Source organism: Tyto alba, unplaced genomic scaffold, assembly GCF_018691265.1.
Source record: "Tyto alba isolate M040663 unplaced genomic scaffold, T.alba_DEE_v4.0 Super-Scaffold_38, whole genome shotgun sequence".
In the NCBI taxonomy this organism is placed as follows: Eukaryota; Metazoa; Chordata; class Aves; order Strigiformes; family Tytonidae; genus Tyto; species Tyto alba.
In genome coordinates this window covers 35,537,558-35,543,557 of record NW_024881313.1, presented here as the reverse complement: position 1 = coordinate 35,543,557, position 6,000 = coordinate 35,537,558, and the positions used below count along the sequence as shown (strand labels likewise).

Sequence of the window (6,000 nt, the reverse complement as noted above, 5' to 3'; positions counted from 1 at the left end):
GTCTGTCCCTAAGCAAAACTACATGGAGAAATGAGTACACTCAGTAAGAGAAATCCTGGTTCTCCTGCAATAGAGGCAGGATCCTCTAAAATTGCACGGGTCCCTCCTTGGAGAGGAGGACTTCTGTTTTCCCTCCCTGTTTTTGAAGCATAAGAAAATTTAGTTTTATGGACAGACGTTTACTGTGTCTTTTAGCTTCAGGGCCAGAGAATGAGCCCTGTCCCATTTTTCTAACAGTGCAGATATAGCTGCAAAGATAAAGTCTCTCTCTCATCCTATCCAACAGTGGCTTCAGCCATGGAGGAGATGTGGGTTTCAGGAATGAGTGAACTCTTCCAGGCTCCTCACCTACTTGTTGTATATATCATCATCTATATATAATTAATCTGATTCATATATATACACCACCATTTTATTTATATATATGAGCATATATACACACATGGGTACATGTATACACACAAAAACACAGAGAGGTAACAGTCATCAGTTTTCCTGCCTTCTATCCACCTTCAGCCATAGCCTTCAAGTATAACTTATAGATTCAGTGTCATGCATTTTCTGAATTTAGTAAAGCACAGAACTGAAACTGAAATATTCAAATAAAATATAAAGGCCAATGCCTTTTATAAAAAACCTGTTATAGTACCGACAGCTCTCACTGTGAGGCTGACAAACACATTTGCCCCTACGGTTCCTATCCACTTTGTTCTACTTCACTCCTGATTTTCTGTGACAGATACTCAGAAATCCAGGGATGGAACAATATCTTAAATAAATGCTCAACTTGGAGCCTCCCCAGCTTTTCTTACTGAGGTTACAGCCTTTCCCATGAGACCTTGTATAATCACTTCAGTTACTTTGATGGCTAAGTAGACGCCTCCCTCAACACCCCCCATGTACAAATAACACAGTTCCCAAAGGAAGAGTGTTGCCAGAGTGGTGAGGGATTGCTGAAAGGGGAAATAGAGATGATAAAGGCAGTGAGGAGGGTTTTCCAACCATTTCTTGGGAGATAACTGGGTTGAGAGATATTTCTCTTGCATAGAAAGAAGTGACTCCTCGAACCTTCACTTAGAGAGGATGGAAAATAATGTAAGTCCTGTGGTTTACTGCACTTTCTCTTCTTAGAAAAAAGCTGGTTTGTGGTAGGGTCTTCTATAGGATTCAGTGACCTTTTATTCGCCAAAAAAATGTAAAGTACCTGAGCAGAAACTTTTTTTCTAGGTGAATGGCATGTAAAATAAAATGGAGAGGAGAGAATATTTATTCTCTCCAGTGCAGTATGTTTGCACAGCAGTTTCCCCTGGTTTTGACTTGTTATTTTGCCAAAAATATTTAACTAGGGTCAAAAATAACACATAGAAGAGTGAATAGGTGTGTAAGGAAGTTATTCTTCTGTGTAAAAAAATAGCAGAGATATATATGTTGTATACAAAGTTCAGATTCATTAGTTATAATTTTTTTTTCAAAGTAAAGACAGAAAAATTTCAATAACCTTAAGTTTTATAACATTACTCTCTCTTACATAAGTTTATGCTTAGTAACATTGTTCTGATACAGACTGCTATTTTTTCAGACTTAGGAAGAGTAGCTCACTTTGAATGGATTTTTTTGGGGGGGGGGGTGAAAAATACTTAATTAAATCTGTTTTATTTACAGAATATGTTGGGCTGTGTTTGGTGAATGCTTTTATCAAGATAAACTGTGAGGCAGATAGACTAATAAATGAATATTGATGAGGAAGTAATTTAATGAATGATGCAATGAAAAGAATACAAATTCGGCTGTTAGTGAATTTGAAATAGAAAAGAAGACAGTCTTTTAAAACGCACAGAAACAGGTCTCTGATGAAACAGAAAAGATTAAATCTTTTAGGTTTGCACTTGAAACAGCTGAAATAGCTTTTATCTGCTAAGAGTGGCTTGTGTGTGTTCAGTTCACCACAGACACAACAGGTAAACCTCTAGAAAAATTATTTTGAGTGGAATAGAGCTGTACATTATACAAAGGTGTTTGTTAAGATGATAAACTGTGGAGGTAACCAATACAGAGACTTAACAGAACCAGAGGCTCTGGAGGTTCTTCCCATCGTACTAGTACTGTTTTACCGTGTTTCATAGGCTATGTTTTTTTGTTGTACTACATTTTGATCTTCTTTGTAATTATTTGACTTGACCTGATACTGTTTTCCATATCAATGAAGAAAAGTTCTTTGAAATTTGGATTTCTTTCTTTAGGATGAAAAGGATAAATGGTGAAGTTGTTAAAAAAGTTTGAGGAACCCAATAATCACATTGGGTATGTCATTATTAAATGACATACTCAATGCAAATGGATTGTTCAGAACTAACTTCTGATTAGATACATTTTAATTTATTTAGGAAAAAGTTTCTGTGTAAAAAACTGTGGCAGACAAAAGACCATGTAATTTGAAAACTTCATACAACTTGTCGAATCACTAAGTGCCTGTCAATCAAAGTTAAAATTTAGATTGTATACTGAAAATAAGCTTTTATTTGAAAACTTACATGTTAAAAGTTTTCTCACTATGTTTTATTAACAGAAAGGGTTTGGGGTTTTTCTTTTAGGCTTTATTTCATGGACCATTTGACTTTTGTTATGATCTTCGGGAAAAATGTTTCTCTTGTGTTGTATCTAAAATTTTGTCCTCCAAAGCACATATTCAGCTGCTAAGAGACCTTTCTGTATCAAAATGTACATGATGAAACCAATCTCCAGAACTATCAAATGTCAAATCTGTGATACTCTTAGTGCATTTAGTGTTTTCTGTTAATGGCAGCAGTCCAAAATCCAATCCATATATTTCACTGTTTTCCTGTAGCTTTTGTTGGTTGTAATCAAGTCATACTAATATGAGTTAAAATTTTATATAAACATTAGTCACATTAACCACATTTGAAACACTGCTTACATGTGGCAAGAAAAAATATCAGTCTGATTGGCAGTCTGACCTTTAGAGCTCTAAATCTAAAATGCAAAAAACCAAGTTATCATTTAGTAATGTCATCTGAATACAATTGCAGCAACTCTTACATAGGTGTCCTTAGCCTCTTGCAAAGTTGAGGTAGTGAGAGCTTAGTCCTCATTCCTTAAGGGTGAAGAGAATTTGAATTCCCTCTGATGCAAAGCTTGAATATCCATAAAATCTGCAGATGGTTCAGTACAGTACTATAGAAAATATGTGGTTAAAAATCATAACTTGTCCCTCTCCTAGCTGCTAAGTGTACTTAGCTGCAGCATGTACTCCTTCCTTCTGCAGTTGTCCTTTTGGCAGGACCCACCCTGGCAAGCTTGGTGAAATTAATTCATTACCCTTCCTCCTTTTCCTCCTTTTCTTCCTCCTTTTCCCCACTTCACGGGACTTGAAAATGAGAAACCCACACTATCTGGCCATGCTTCTTCAATGTGCCCCCAGATCAGCTGATATTTCTTGGTACAGCATTTCTAAATCAAGATATATTCCATTTCACTCAGGGTTTCTAAGCACACATAGTATTCAAGTTAGGAGAGGGCTGAGTCCTAATTTGTCTCTTCTCTTTGTTTTTTAAAACTCCACACCTGAGCTTTACTGCCCTGTCATCTGTGTCCAGCAACTGGTCAGTCTTCTAGGTAACAGCACAGGAAGGGGATTATTACCTCAGGTCTCTATCAAGTTGTCACTATATAAGACCATAACGTGGAGGATCAATGGACTCAGATATCAACACACTTTAATCACAGATATATTCAATTTATGGGTTACATGACTTCCCTGTAGCGCAGCTCCAGTCATGCTGTGCATTGTCCTGGGCCGTGGGGTTCTGTGGAGTCTTCTTCACTCCGTGAGTTCCTCAGAGCCTGGAGAAATAGTCCTGAATCCTGGTGTTGGGTCATGGAGTTTCCCACTTTTTCATATGGTTACTGCTGCTATCCTTAGTTACCAGGATGGGTAGGGAATGCCTTGTTGATGATTATTCAATGCAGACTGCACTGCCATGGTTGTATTTACTGTTGGCATTCACACTTATTCTGGTAACTTCTCAACACTTTTGCACTTGATGACTAACATTTTGTTTCCATGGTTTGGCTATTTCCTTGGGCACTCCAATGCTACCAGTTAAAGTTCATGGGCTTATGCTAATGATGATTCTGATTATATCAAACTCATCCTAACTCCTACAGCAATGGACTAGTTTCTGGTCATTAAAAGCCTTTTAGCTCTTTACTCTTAGATTCCTGTGCTGCTACAGAGTTTCTTAACTTCCTCAGTGCTTGCAGCTGGCCATTTGACAACTTGTCAATTGACTGCTCAAGCACTTACAGAAAGTCATCACTGCACCGATTTAAATTATTTATGACAGCAAAGTAGCTGAGAATTAGTCTACCCTTATCATGCAAAAGAAAATGTGACTTAACACTTCACTAATTGCTAAGAAGGCTTGTCCTGTAAGTAGTCATTAAGGAAGCAATGTAATACAAGTCAATCCTAGAATTTTTGTGTGTTCACAGTCTGCTGATGACTAATTATGTTTGCCCAGTCCCACCACTGACTGTAAAATTACTTATCTTTGAAAGTTTCGCAGTTGTTCATTAGTTGAGGCAGCAAGAAGAGTAAGCCTAATGGATGCAAAGAGTTGAATTTATCTCAGTTCACTTGAGACATCTCAGATCACCAACTGTAGTCAGCTGTCACTCTGAAATGTGAATCATTTCACCCTGAAAGAAATGTGAAAAGGTGTCTCAGCAGGCAGTTGGAGAGCTAGTGGAGATGTAGCTCTCAGAAGTCTGCAGTGGGGTGAGATGAATCCCACCCAAAGGGGCTTTCTGGATGAATGCTAACAGTCTTTATTGTGTCTAAGTCATTTTGTGACTCTCCACACTGTTTTCTACCTTCATTCCCCAGTTCTGACAACTGTAAACTGTAAATCCCAGATTGAAAACGTGGGATTTATCTCATGACGTTTTCTTTTATAGGCAATGAAAAAAAATCAGTTGCATTTTTGTCACTCTTCATGTCTTAATCTATATGTTTATGTATCATTATCTGGTCTGTGTCCTCAGTTTTGTTGATTGCAAGGAGGGTAGAGGGTAGCTAGATCAGCTGTTGTCATCTCCTTTTATTCAGATGATGTGCTGGGAGACTCAGAGGACTGGAGCTCTTGGCCAGGTTATCTAGGGAAGGTAGACAAAATTTGGAATTGAACCTGGAATGTTCAAATGATGGTGCCACATCCCAGTTGAGGTAAGGTGTGATGTTCTAAAGGTGGGAAACTAATGAGCAAATATGCTGATTGTTGTCTCCCTTGGCAATTTCAATGGAGCTACACTGGATGGTGTTTTTCAGACCTGTGAGATGTTTCTTGTAGGCTGTTATAAACAGGTGGACTAAAGGGGCTGAAATAGGTGTAATACTTGTTTCCTTATATAGAGGCATTTGGGGGGGGTAGGAGGGGGTGCCTTTACCTTTCAAATTAATGCAATATTTATTTTGGTTTTATTATTACAATAGTGTATCATGGGAAGACAAGAGGCAAGGGGCATAAATTGAAACAACAAGGGGTCCAAATGGATTGAGACCGTCAAGTATTGGAACAGGTTGCTCAAAGAGGTTGTGCAGTCTCTGTTCTTGGAGTTTTGTCTGGGTAAAGCCCTGACCTCATGACTGACCCATTTTGAGGTCTAGGTTAAATTAGACACCTCCTGAGTTCTCTTCCAACCTGAATTATTCTATGATGAAAAAATTACATGTGTTAATATATGCTGTGGTTTGAGCCCAAAGGACAACAGAGCACCACACAGCTGTTCACTCACCCCCTACCTCCCAGCATTGGGAAGAAGAAAATTAAGTAAAAATCTCAGGAATTGAGTTAAAGACAGGGAGGGATGGCTTACCCATTACACCATGTCACAGGTAAAAGACAGACTTCTCAGGGGAAGAAAAGAAAACATCACTTTAAATTCAAACACTAACAAAAACAACACTTTGTATACAAGGTG

General features: G+C 38.1%; 1 protein-coding gene across 1 annotated transcript in view; it reads left to right on the top strand.

Moving 5' to 3' along the window:
- Window positions 1-1,021: 1,021 nt before the first annotated feature.
- Window positions 1,022-6,000, top strand: part of LOC104358578 (sodium channel protein type 5 subunit alpha-like) — a 45,375-nt gene continuing 40,396 nt past the window's right edge. Inside the window, exon 1 of the mRNA XM_033009720.2 lies at window positions 1,022-1,095. The gene's annotated coding sequence lies outside the window, so the exon portion shown is untranslated. The remainder of the gene's footprint in view (window positions 1,096-6,000) is intronic.